This window comes from Anneissia japonica, unplaced genomic scaffold (genome assembly GCF_011630105.1).
Source record: "Anneissia japonica isolate Jap-2015-1 unplaced genomic scaffold, ASM1163010v1 scaffold287593_len981703_cov172, whole genome shotgun sequence".
In the NCBI taxonomy this organism is placed as follows: domain Eukaryota; kingdom Metazoa; phylum Echinodermata; class Crinoidea; order Comatulida; family Comatulidae; genus Anneissia; species Anneissia japonica.
The window spans coordinates 865,619-880,613 of NW_022726550.1; the positions used below are offsets into that span (position 1 = coordinate 865,619).

At 33.0% G+C, this 14,995-nt stretch overlaps 1 protein-coding gene across 1 annotated transcript in view; it reads left to right on the top strand.

Moving 5' to 3' along the window:
* LOC117113235 (TATA box-binding protein-like protein 1) overlaps positions 1-14,995 on the top strand; it is a 36,948-nt gene that overhangs the window by 13,692 nt on the left and 8,261 nt on the right. The gene's annotated exons all lie outside the window — the stretch shown is intronic.

Below are 14,995 nucleotides of genomic sequence, written 5' to 3' on the forward strand. Positions count from 1 at the left end.
GTTTATCCGCTTGACCCTTTAATGCACAAACGAACGTTAGTATTCTGCTCTAAAAACAAATATGATACTACACTACAAACAGTGGCAAATTCAAGGGGTGCACCGAGCCCCTCACATTTTTTACAATTATAAAAATAATGGAGAAATAAATCAAATTATAATCAAATCAAAGTGTAGAGGTGCCATAATCATAAACTTTCTTTCCTCAGCCACAAGCATAGTGGGGCTGAAGTGGGTGCGCCCTCTATCTGTCAAAGTCCTTCCCTGGGCCTCTCTATTAAGAATTCCTAGATCCGCCAGTGACAATTATCTGTATTTAAATTATTTCACAGAATGAATTTTGTGAATTCATTTGAGCCTCATTATTAAATCATCGTCTGTTTTTACGTAACCATTCACTCGCTCGTTGTATTTATTTTTACAGTTCAGGATAGCACCTTATGGATTGGTAATGTGACTTATCGATCAAGCAATCAATCTTTAGTAACATCTCTTGCTTCAAATATTTTCTTCTTTTACATCTTACTAAAACATCATTGGAACTGCCATTAATATTCTTCATATAAATCTGTTTTATATTTTAAAATGATAAATAGCGCCCTCATGTGTTGAATCTACTTCTAATATAGAAGTAGATCTTTTTTACTTCAGCAGTTTTACTCTAATTTAATTTGCCTCAGCAGGTATGAAATGCTAATAATAATGGTTGTGATGGCAGGAATAATTATATGTTCTACTATTTAAAGATACATTCATGGAACAGTGGCTCGACACGTGAAGAGCGTTGTAGCGTGGTGTTAAGGGAATAAGCTTTGGAATTCCCAGTTAGTAAATCTGCTGATAATTAAGATGTTTGCATCTTTACTCCAATTTTCTTACAGTATTCCTTAAGCCCTGTCATGTGACATGCCTAAATATGGTCATGCCGGCATCACATGATGCCCATATTAGATACAGTAGAAATATCATGTTCGTATATTGGCGTACAACAGTTTTTTATCAAATAAAATTTGATATCTGGACAAGGCGTTAGGATGAGGCTAAATACTGACTGGGCATTTTTTACTAGCTTAAGGAGTCATCATTACAGTAGTTATGATAATGCTTTCACCATGTCTGAATTGTGTTCTCTAAAATTGTGATGAATTTCAATAATGGGCTCATCAGTTCTTAAGTTGTTTCGTGATACTCTATGTTTCCCTCTATCACATCCATGGTTACTTGATGCTCCCTCATGTAAATTATACATGAAAAAATTCCACCATTAGAGACTACCATAAATATTATTAACAGCAAAAACAAAAACTGAAATTCTTGGCCGTCATTATAATTATGATTTATGTCATTATTATTATTGGGTTTACATAATAGTTGGTTACATTTTGTTTTTAAATGTTTTTATTGACCTTTCTCTTTTCAATATTTCTATCGTAGTGTGCAGAATTTTCAGTTGCATTGCTTCCTTCCTTCCTTGATTTTGTATGATTTTAATTGTGTGTGTTGTTGAATAAAATACCTTGAATATTTTTACATATACAATGAGTCTGAGAAAAAAAAAAACCAATTTATTACAATTTTTTTCAAAGCAACTATCACTTGTAATAAGAGAGTGAATGTTAGCAATTATTTAAATATTTTTTTGTTGACAATAATAATTCAACTATAAAAAGAAAATACTTTATTAATCTGTTTTGAACATTTATTTCATTTCAATATGGCAGACATTAAATTTAACATAACAAAACTGTAAATTATTTCATGAAAAAAAAGTACATCAGCCTACCAATATTAAGGATCTACACAAGAGGAAAACAGTTTCTTGTCACGTGTAAGACCCAGGAGAAAAAGGTGTACAATAACTAAATATATATAAAAAGATGTAGGATTAAGGAGACAGATTATCTAATAAGTCATAAGACAAAAACAAAGAGATTACTGTATTACTGTATAACTGTGAATCGTACAATGATTTAAATCACTAATAAAATATTTTTTAAGGTTTAATTAAAAAGATTTTGGAGATTTAATGCTTTTGAAGTGATCATCAAATCCATTCCACAATCGTGACCTGGAAACAGAAGTGAAATATTCTGAAACTTTAAGTCGGAAAAATCGGAAAAGAAGGTATCAAGAAGCTGTAGTTTGCAGAGACTACAGTACGTAAATTACATTTATGAGGTATTATCAGTATAAGTTGAAGAGAGACATAGGCACAGTTAATTTATTAGTGAAAAAATTAAAAATAAATGAGGCAATTCATATTTTGTGCAATTTATTAATTTTAAGTATATTTAGTTTTTTACGAAGATATATAACATATGTAATTGCTGCAATGTATCTAAGCCTGTCCATATTCTGTTGCTCTGAGGCATATTAGGGACATTAGGAAAAAACATTTTATTATAATATTTATGCTTTAAATCCAATGAAAAAGAATTGTATGTTGTACAAACAGATTTCCTACTTGTTTTTGTTGAATAAATAATAATTCTAAGATAGAGATTTTTTGACAGCAGTGACAATAACAATACAATAACAATAGCAGACCACTGTTGAAGCACATTCATTTTATAAACATCTGGCCAAATTTTATGGGATACTGTAAATTCTAGAATAAGCGCCGCTGTTAATTAAGCACATCTTTCGAATATATTTTTAATAACCGCCGCTCTTCAATAAGTGCCGCACAGAAGCCTCCAAAAATGTTATAAGCGTTGCAGCTCTTATTGAAGGATTTGCAGTATGAGTGTGTCTTTGATTTTTGGGAGCTTTCAAATTGCGCCTTGAATATAAATGTAATGAAATCATGTTAATTTAACTGCGTGTGTCTAAAGTTGCGTTTTCGGTTCTTTCTGGATCAGATGGAAGCGGAATCTACATTGAGGTCCAAATCAAGATTGTACTGTATTTTCCAATTGACAAAGTTGAAATGTGTACCAATTTTTGCGTTTGTCATGTCTCCTTGTATGCATCTAATTTACGATAGAACGGAGAACTCATGATACGTCAGTTACAGACGAGCGAATTCATTCTGCGTTCTCGTTCTACGTTCTCGATCAAAAGATCCTAATATAGTGCTCAACTGGACCGTCACAGAGTAAACACTAATCTCCATTTTGGCAGTTTATTCATTTTATTTCCTGCAATTAATCACCTATTATTCACACTTAAGTAATTGTGAAAGTTATTCATAAATAAATAAAATGAAAAGCAAATGTAAGATATAAATTAATTCTACAGGTATTAGATTGACATGTTTTTGACATGTGTTTTCCCGGATCTATCATATAACACTCTTTATTCCCAGCTGGTTCATGTCTGATATAGCTTTCAAAGACGTTCTTCAATGGAAGATGTTATAACTTCACATGATAAATCGCAAACAATGTAATCCTGGCCCAAGTTCTCAATCACACAAGATATTTTGCGGCTTAAAGTTTTTGCTTTTCATATCGTTGCACAAGATTGTCAGTAGAACTGGACTGATCGTGCACACAAGCTGCGGCTCTTGTTTTTAATCATACACTGCTCGATTGATCTTATTCAGTATTTACACTAGCTTAAGGGGCTCTGGTAGGCTTCCATGGCCTAATGCATGTCAAATTTTCTTAAAATAGTCCTCTTTTTCTGCCTCTGAGCGTAACTGACTAAAACCAGTGGACTTGGAAGGACCTCTACATCGTCCCTGTAATATCACTCAGTCGTATTTCATTTTATAATATTGACATATAAATGCTATTTCAAACTGTTATTTAAAAAAGCCATTTAGAAACTGGGAGAAAAAGCCTTTTCCCTCAGTTTTTATGTATTAAAAAATATGTTTTTAAACCATTCTCAGTTTTTTTTTTTTTTCAGTTTTTTAGAAAATCAGCCACATATCAAATAAAAATGTCTTACGTAGCATGGTCTTTAATAACAATCCCTTAATTTCCTTTTTGATACATCAATAGTCTCTCTTTGGGTCACTGCTTGAGTTTTTTAATGAATTGAAAATTAGCGCAAATTAACCATTCCTTTAAATTTGCTTCTGACAGAAATGAAAATTGTAGAACCATTCGAGGTATTCATACGCATGATTCATGCTTTAATAAGCTGTTCTACATTCTGGGTAATTGTGAAATTTATGCAATAATACAGCTCTTCAGTATTATTTAAGGTAAACATGTTTGCTTTGTGTCATTTGGTTAACAAATTATTCAAAATAATCTTGTACTTCTGATACAGTAAATTCAAACATCTGTTTTCTATCGTATAAGGATGTAGCACAATTCTTTTATGTAAATCGCACAATAGTAGATACATTTTTGTTTACCTAAAAGAATTGTTCCACTTTCTGATATAATACTCTCTGTGTAAGGCTTGGCATGTTTGCGTATTCTGATATCTGCCTAGCTAGCTGTTTGAACGCAGTGTAACAACTACCGTACTACGGGTAGAGTGGCGGACCTGTAAGGCAGGGCTAACTATGCTGGTTTGAACCGATTCTCACCCAGGGATTGGTTGGTAGAACCATGTCTTCTCGCGTTTAGCCTAGTTTCCATTGAATCGCTATACAGTCGCTACAGCGTTTTTACTGCAATCCTTGATATGAACGTGAAGCTACGAAGCACCTATCTATGGCTATTGGCTATAAAGTAGCCCATTCGCAATTCAGGAGAATTCAATTTAGTGAATTTTAACAAATTCTTGTATTTATTTATTCTATATTAACAAAAAAAATTTACTGACGGTTTCCATTATTTTATTTTACTGTATTCTGTTTTACTCCAAGATAGAGCTGATAGGTTGTAAAGGAAAATGAACTCATATTGCCATTGGGACTTAACTGCCATTTACATATTCAGAAAAAAATCGAAATTATTATTTAGTTGATGATGAAAATAATACAAAAAAAAATTCAAGGTAATTGAAACTTACAAAAAGTCCTTTTAATAATGATCGTTGCGCAGGATAAAGACTTTGGCGCAGCGGGAACGGTTTGGTTTCCTAACCTCAAGGTCGGGGTTTCAATCCCTCGCTGTGCATTTCGCTTGTGTCCTTGAGCAAGACACTTTATCTGCATTGCTTCTCTCCACTTAAAGAGTATAAATGGGTAACTGGTGCGGTTGCCTGCTCTTGCGCTGATTACCAGCAGCAACACTTAACATGTGGACCCAATGACCAGGGAAAAGAACAGCGCCGAATTTTCACAAATCGAATTGTGTTTTGTAGAAGAAAACAGACATTGCAGAGTCACCAAAATTAATAAAATGAGGTGTGCCATCCCAAAACCAGCGTACTTTCGCTAATTGTTAAACTGAGTAATTTGCATAAGAATGTAGCATTATTGTATATTTTAGTACCGAGAAGCTGTAATACTTTTACTCTTAACTTCGGCAAAAATAAGTTGATTCTTGTTTAAAATGACCCGTCATTTTATAAAGATTATAATGTGGGAAAAAAAGTCAATTAAAAAGTCAATCTTATTTTTGGTCACAGGTTCAAGTTTTGGGAAGGCAAGCCACAAATAGAAACACTGTAAAACTTAGGGTACATATAGACTAATGATTGACGGCTGTACTCGCAACTTCTGTAATATCGGATTACCTACAGTATGTCAGGAGTAAAGAACAAAATTACTGTAGGCACACGCGGTGATAAGCGTCCTGTTATTGAATTGCCTAGCTCAAAGCAGCAACGTCTCTAGGCCTGCGACATTCTGAGCAGCTTATAAAAGCGGACCCTGGTAATCTGAAAAAGGTTGAGAGACATGGTTCTACCAGGCAAAGTCAAGTCAGACTTTGTTGAGTCTGACATGGCTTCAGTTTAAAGAAACACATTATTTCCATTCAGTAAGTAGCAAATTACTCGGCGGCTGTTAAATGAAAATGAAATTTATTCAAAAAATAACACCATAATTTACTAGGCACTGTAACATTTGAACATGGAATGTAATTTATAAATCTAAACAAATTGTTGTTTTGACATTTCAATTGAGCATCTTGGCTTCCAGAGAAATTGAATTACATTGTATACATGGAATGCATAAATTCATAAACAGAATTTCTGTCTCATACTTTCCAGACTGCCTCATTTTTAATGGCAGAATTTTTATCGCTCTTCTAAAAGGAACCGAAAACGATCTCATCACGGTTAACATAATATTTAGTTACTGAATAGAAAAAAAAAAGAAGAAAAGTCATTGCTGTCATCATATACCGCATTTTTATGAAATATTATCTAGGTAACTGACTTAACCAATTTTTCTCCTAAGAGAATATCCCTCAAAAACTAATGGAACTGTCCATTAAGAAACAACAATTATATATTGTTATATCCTGAAAAATTATTGCTTCAGAATCATTAAGAAAAGTTTCTACTCAACACTGGTTATTAAATGAATGAGCTGTGTTTTCATTCCTCCGTAGTATTGCCGAGTTTCTACTCAATGCTTATTATAAAGATGGTCTGTGTGATATTAAGTTTCTACTTAACATGGTTAAATAACGATGGAATGGCCATGTATTAACTTTCTACTTGACACTGAATATTAGACACATGACATTATGCTGTTGTCTATACACGGGGGTATAAAATAAATATCAAGCTTTAGATCTTGTAAACGAAAAATCCCAACAATCCATGGTGCAAATGCCAAAGTAATAATAAAGCTCAAAGCTCTTGTTTAGTTTTACTGGACTTTTTAGCAAATAAACAAGGGTAAAATATTAAAATTGAAAATTCTTGCTGCAAAATAGAGGTTATTTTACATTAAAATTCAGTGGCGGATCCAGAAATTCAAAATAGAGGGTGGCCCAAAGAGGTACTTTCATAAGTAGAGGGTTTACCAACCCTGCCCCAGCACCATGGTTGGGGCTGAGGCAAAAAAAATTATAATTATGGCACCTATAGTAGATTTTCTCTTTTTCACATTTTCTTTTAAATTTTGAAAAAAATGTTTTTGGTGGTGGGAGTGGCTAGGGGCTGGCTGAACTACCTTGAACCCGCCACTGAAATTACTAGCATAAACTTCTGATTGTATCCATCGGTCATTGTTTCTTTGTTTGAGTACTTGTAGTTGGTAGGGAGTTAATGGTGATTACGCATTCTTGCTTTGTAAGTCAGTTTTCTACTTTGTTGGACAAAGTTATAGTCTTATTTCTGTGTTTATTTCCTTTATTATACAATGACAGGTGTATTAATCGCTAGACAACATGTATCATAGTAGACATTTAATGTTCATGAAGATTCAAATTCTTTTTGTGTATTCAACATAATTATATTGCTTTTGAGCAAGTTGATCTGTTTATTGCTTGTACAGTATAGAAAATGAAGCTTCTTTTTGTTGGATTCCGTATACAACATTAAAGAAATTAATGTCACTATTAATTAATAGTCTTAAATAATGACATACTTACAACAATGAACTTTTTGGCGGAAGTCTTTTTCATTTCTTGGAAGAATTTCTGATTGTGATTGAATTTTTTTCTTGAATAGTTAATAGATTGATGAAGTCATCTGTCAAAGTCAATTGTTGGTGTACTCTATAGAACTAGGTTGACTATAACAGCATAAAGAAACAGCATTTTCCATCTATGCTACTGTACTACTGTGGTAACATCACTGAACTCTTTCCTAGCTATAACCCATCCTTACTTCCAAGATTGAGGGCTAACTTAATATTTGAAGTCTTTGGGTGTAGACTACCTATTCTTAAACTTCTCTCTAATACCTGATTCACACGTGAAGTTAAATGTAACAAAAAGTAACAAATTGTAACCGAGCGATCTCCCGAGTTATTCCTACCGAGATAAAAAGCATTCACACGCGTCTGTAAGGTAATGCCAAGGTCGTGTAAAATTTATTCAGTGTTTATTCAATGAATCATTTTTTCCCCTACTGCAATATAGGTCTAGCCTAGACCTAGTTGAGAACCCCTGTCACAGATGGACTGTTGAACTCACCATCACAATACACATCTAGATGTGTATAAGAGACAGACTAGGCCTATCTATTTCTAGTGGATCAGAATCGTCTGCAGAAGGAAGAAAATTCAAAGAACCCCGTGAAACACAGTAGGTTGTTGTTGTGTTGAAATCCCTGCGCATGCGCAGATCCATCCATGCTACATCTCGGGAGCTTTACCAGCCTCAGTGAGGCTGGTAAAGATTACCGAGACATTCCGAGATTTTACAAGGATATTACACGGAGGTACTTTCACACGTGCCGTAAAATGTTACTTTTGGTTACATTTTGTTACATTTGGTAAGATTTTTGTACATGTGAATCAGGTATTAGTTTCCTTTTGTGTGAATCGGGTATTAAGTGTCCTGTCGTGTCATGCAGCCAACAAGACGCCGTCTAATCCACAATGACTAGGTTGTGGGATGGACCAGTACACTGGAGTAACCCCCTACTCGTCTCAAAAGATGTATTGGGTTCATTACAAGGAGCCAATTGTGTAGACTGGGCCTTATTTGAAAAAATTTCCTTCATCACCAGAACCATAGTCGAGCGTGCGGCTCAAACCAGTGTTGATATTATGGCTGTAGGTTGTAGCGCCCTGCATAAACTTCTCAATTTTTTGACTAGCCAGAATCCACAAGAGAGTGAGGATAGCCTATCTGGTAAAGATGTACCCTCAGGAACTTCTGAGATTTACTTTACTTTATTACTTTATTTAGCATCCAGTCATACAGTAAAATACAATAAAACAGTGATTTGCAATACATATAAAAGAGATAAAAAATGAAAGAGATCACAAATACTGTACAGAACTGTACTAACTGCCTATCATGTTATTCAATTTATTTAGAGAAAAAAAAATAATTGCCCCTGATGCGTTTATAATGGCAAGTTAGAAAAAGGCAGCAATTGAATTTATTTATTTATTTATTAAACTTTCTTTATACTTGATGGCACGCTCAATGCAAAGGCATTGGTTTTTATTGTGGTCCAGTTAAAAATCATAAGAATACAAAAGAGAAGATCATGTGTAAATTATGTTTGATACAATAAAGTAAGTTGTTATTTTTATTATACCTTTTTTAGTATTTACAATATTTTATTATTTTTTTTAAATATCTTAATCTAACATAAAGTGACCTTGAAATAAACAAATACAGTAATCAACTCTTAAGAAATATGAACACAAACGAAAAAACAGTCACTCGCAATCGAACTAATACAGTTTTATGAAGAGTAACTACCAAGAAATTGGAATAAAAATTGATTGAAAATGTGCTTTATCAAATCAAATTAAACCAAATTTATTTACTTGCAACATGGATGACACAATGCTCAGTTATTCAATCAAGTCAATAAATCATAAAATGGTACAGAATGGGCATTGGCTTAGGCGTGGGAAAATTGTGATCATTTCCGACTGATTAATATGCAGCCATATGCTTGATCAACCTGTAAATATTAAGAACTTTCCGTTGGTCACCAATTTATCATGCTTAATAGGAACATTAATAAGCATTGATTACAGACTCTTTCGATTTTTTGATAAAAAATAAAGATTGTATAATATACATTATACTAGAAACCAAGCAGTCATATTGTCAGTTATTTTTTAAATATTCATATTTTCTGTTGACCACCCACAGATTATTCTTCGAAAACTTACAGAAAAACAATCAAAAAATATTTGCATTATAATAAATCTAATTATACAATGAACAAAATTGCCTTTATCGATTGATACAGTATGACTATCAAAACAGTCTGCATTTGCCAGGTGATTTGTGTATGCAAAAAAATATATGGAGATTGGCAAGGCAAATGTTATTAATGCTTTGTACTTTATCTGTAAATTCCCCCCCCCCCCAACCCGAAGCATTATAATTTGCAGTGAATTCATTCCAAAGCTATGAATTCCAGTCCCTTTTTACAAAATTTTGGAAATTCCAAATTGACCGGTATCTAGAATTCATTTGGGCAAAAATCCCTGGGACACCAGCACTTTTTTTTATTACAATTATCACCAACAATATTTAAAGATGAACAGACAAAAAATGTTAACATCAGGCTATTAAGAATTGAGTTTGCGTCAGGAAAATATCAAAATAGTGATGCTTTGCCCTACCTGACTTGCTATCGTACTGAATACTCAGTATTCAGGACCTCCAGTTATCTAGCTTGATGTCTTAACCACTAGACCACCAAGCTTGCGCTTGGTGACTAGTGATGAATCCAATCCCCTAGTAGCAGCAGGCACTGCAAGTGCTATTATGGTGTGAGTTTTTTTTGCTAGTATTTGGGGACGTACTGAGAATTTGGTATGATAACACGTCAGGTACTGTAGGGAAAAACATCACTCCTATAACATGAGGCTAGTTGAATGGTCAAATGGTTAAAGCAGGAGTGCCACAACCTACAATCATAATGTCGGCGCTTGTTCAAGCGGCCCATTTGCCTATTGTTCTGGTAGTGAAACAAGTCTCCCCCTGTAAGAAATAAAAACTGGAGGCCTTATGTACATAATTGGCTCATGTGCAAGAAGAACACTGTACATCTTTCAAGATGGGTGGGGGGTTACCCTAGTTACATAGGGTTACCCTAGTTACATAGGGTTGCTGCATATTGTTTATCAGGAGTCTATACAATTGTTAGCTGTTTTTTTTAAAAACTATTTTCTTTAGATAATGTTGTGATGATTGTTGATAGCATGTCGTAAAAATTTTATAGTACAACATTAATAATATTTCTATTGATTTCGACCGGCATGATTAATGTTTAATGGCATTCAACAGCGGTTGTTCACTTCTTGTGCTGAAAATCAATATCCAATTTTGATTCTTTGACTTCTTGAACATCCCTCATATGAGAGTTAGTGTTATAAGGGGAAAATGTATCCATTATTTCTTGGTACTGGTGATGCACTGTGGCTGCCTATGGGGCTTTAAGATCCCAGCCAAAATTTGGTTTTTTATATAAATATCAAACACATGTCTATATAATATGTGACCGGCTCTGGCAAAACACTTCGTGTTTCACATTTTCAATTTCTCGCAAGCACCCAAAACATTCGGGAATCGGAAATATTTTACTTTTTGTTGTTTTTGCATTTTATAAAAGAAGATAGTTGAAAAAATTTCTGCAAAATATCAATCACCAAATCTAACCGAAAAGCGTATTAATATTATTTTTAAAATATGGATCTTAATAATAAGAAACTATTGATTTTGAAATTTCTGGAAGCAGTTTTCTCAAAACCTTAATGGCTGATATCCAATGAATTAAATATTCATAACTTCGCTAATACTCAACCAATTCCCATCAAATAAACACTGTTTTGAAGAAGAATTCATTAGTACAAAATCTAAAAATACCAAAAACTCAATTAATTTTTCCTACAAACGGCTGGTTTTACCAGAACCAGTCACATATTGTCTGTTATCGCTTATTTTTCCTATAAAATTCTGACTGACATATTGAGGGAAGTTTTGAAACAGGCCTGGACTGTATTTTTTAATTTTCTACTCAACACTTGTTTTCAGCAGAGTTATGACATTTGAAATCATTTGTCTATATCCAATTCTGTAGGTGCCAATCAGACCAAACTATTTAACTAATCAGAACATGCTATTTGGTATGTGGGCGTGGCTTAACCAGCTACTCGTAAGGTTTCGGTGTAATATGAGTAACATGAATTCTCTTGAAGTTTCTGAATCATTATTATTAATAATTACATTTTTTTCCAGTGTGATTTTTGTTTTTTTTTTAGTCTATGATTTTGTAACTTTTATGTAACAGCTCATTCCAAACAATTTCTATGAAATAGCAATGTAATAAATGTATTCAATTCAATTGCTTTTCATTTCCACATCAAATTAGAAATAACATAATGAGATTTGAGAAAAGAAATAAACAATCATATGCACATAGTGCATATTAACAAAGAATACGTATGTCTATTTCAAGGGTTGCTGGATTTATAATGAACATCTCAATGTAATAATTTGTTCTATTTAAATAACAGAAAATGATTTACAATGCAAATTATTTAACTGTTTTCTGACGTATATAGTCGGCGCATAAAACCATACACTGATTTTCTTATGTATTCATAGAACGATGGTACGCTACCTGACAAACATTTTTTAGTACTACATGACCTTGATTTTCCAAGGAGTATCCTGAGTGCGTTATTATAACAAGCTCTTAGAGAATCCATACTTTTAAATTTGTGACTACACCATGTTAAACACAAAGTACAGTAACTCCTAAATAAAATGAACTTAACTTGATCTGTGCACATACAGAATTGTCTTCTAATGGGTAATAAATTTAAGCGCTTAGAGGCCTTAGGCATGAAGAGCTATATAAGGCCGACATATTATTACAGTATTAATATTACATAAAGACCAATATGTGAGGTCTCATCACAAAATGAGTCTCATGGTTAGAAATTCAAAAATTGAGTTTATATTATATTTGGGTAGATCACATTATAAGCTTTAATTTGGTCTTTGAATGGTTTCTTCCCTAGTAGTATAAGTAGATCAAGAGATGTGTCTAGGTGTATGAGAACCATGCTTTGAGAAAATCACCTCAAAGATAAAGTAACCTGTACAAATATTAGGACTACAATTAGAGAATGTGTGCACAGAACACTGTTTTAGCAACAAAATTTACTTAAAAAGTATACAATCATAAAATATAAGTATAGTATCAAGTTATATTATGAGATTTAAATCAAAATTTTGTAAAAAAAATTTGACTTTGACCTATTTTGGTGAATATCTTAATATGATTTCACCACTGGTGGGACCTTACATATCATCGAGCTACCCTATATCACAATCATCATTCAGATCAGTTGTAAGTACGTGACCTAAATAAGTAAATATCCTATTAACATAATCTAATCGTTTGCCTCATAGGGTAGTAACTGGTTCACCCTGGAGTTTTCATACCTTCGGACAAAAACACATACACATCGACTTTTTACAGTTAAACAAAATATCATGTGTTAAAGCATGAATTTCACACATGTTAAGAGCCGAGACTTTTTTCATTTCATGTTTTGCAAACTTTTTTTTTTTTTTTAATCATCAGAGGAGGGCGGAATTAAAATAAAAATAAATTTTTTTCTTCAATAGTTTTACCAAAACATCCAGGAGGAGGAGAAAATAAAGTAAATGTTATTGGTGAATGTAAACAGTGTAGTAATGAGATTGTGATGGGATGGGTAAATGCTTTACATTTATATGATTAGGAAGAAATATGCACATTTTATGTTTGGAGATTTCAAGGCAGCGGAGGGTGTAATAAAAAGAAAGAAAAACTTTTTTTTTCTGAAATTTCCATTTCTTCATGGCCAAAAAAAAAAAAAAAAATTCAAAATCACCATTATTGGCAGGCAGCTGGTTTTCTAAACAAGGTATAAAAAAAAGTATCGCCTAAATATTGAGATAATAATACGATATCATTAGCATAGCTATGGTGATTAAAACCATACCTGCATGTTGACATCCAACACCAAAATTATTAAGCTTTTCATTTAGAGAATGTTTAATGTTTTTGATATACTATTAATAAGTAAAGTTTAACATGGTTATATTTAAATGTTGGCGAATATGTTTCAATTTAGTTTTTAAAAAATGTAAAAAAAATTTATACCTTATGTATCATAAATTTAAAATAAAACTTAATTTATAAAAGTTTTGTCAGAAAAAGGTTGATACTTATATAATGAAATTTGATTTATGGTCACGGGTATATTATCTTCACCCACTTATCTGTTTGCTGAATATTTTTTGTGTGTTTCTCCATCATATTTGTTGTTTTTGACGCGTAAATTTGTTAAATATCCGTGATTTAAAAGCAAAATGCCAGATGGCTAAGTACAACTGCTGGACTTGGCTGTACCTTATAAAACATCCATAAAATGCATTCATTGTTGAGAATAAAATAAGAAGAGATCTAGTCACCTAGTGCATAATAAATCTTGCTCCAAAACAAACCTGTAAAAATCAACATAGTAAAAATGTTTGATTGATCGTGACTGGAGCCTTGAGCTTGTGCATTGTTGTAGTCCATCAGCATTCTATTTTAACAAGTTGCACAGTTCCGCTGAAATTTGCAATTCAAGTTTCAATTCTGCGTACACAACCTTTGTAGATCCTGGTTGTTCCTGTTGATGATTTAATAATGTATTAACATTAATCCAGATCAATATATTACAGATGTAAACATACTGAATTGTACTTAACAGTGATTGGCTGTGAGTTTGCACAATTTTATTCCTGCAATTTATGAATTGTAATATGGACGCATGTGATAACATTTGGCTTGATATGTTATTATTGAGCTTGAGCACTTTTTCAAACCACAATTCTTTTTAGAAAAAAAAGGTGGAGTGGGGGCTCAGTGACTAGGAGAGGGGTGCTAGCTCACAAAATAAGGTGATTTGAGGCAATTTTTAACTACTTGAGTGTGATTTTTTGGGGGAGGGGGCCCCTGCGACTGGGGGTGGTGCAAGTATTTTGTGGGGGGGGTGCGCACCCTAGATAGGCCACTGTGTGTAAAATAGGGGATGGGCTTATACTGTGCCTACAGTGGGCTTACACTTGAACTCTAGTGTTATGAAATCATAATGCTTTACCGAAGACTGAAAAAAGCATAGTACAGTACTGTTAACCAATCCATGATTGATTCATCTTGAGTTAGACCGGCAGGCTTTCCTTTTACAACCTACTAAAACATTAGTTAGCTTTTAAAAAAGCCATATGAACTAATGCACTGCTTTACAATGATAAATGTATTTGACATAAGGAACAAACCTTCTGTAATGTGTCTTGTATCTGCCAAGAATGGTAATAAAAAATATATATAAATTTAAGTAAAATATAAAATATAGAACAAAAAAAAATATTGTGTATATACTCCTACATATACAATCCTGTCATGTATTATGCCTTATGAGAGTGGGTAGCTTGTACTGTAGCTAGTCATACGAAACAAATTTGTAGCTAATAAATACAAATGAAATCGTTTCTATACAATG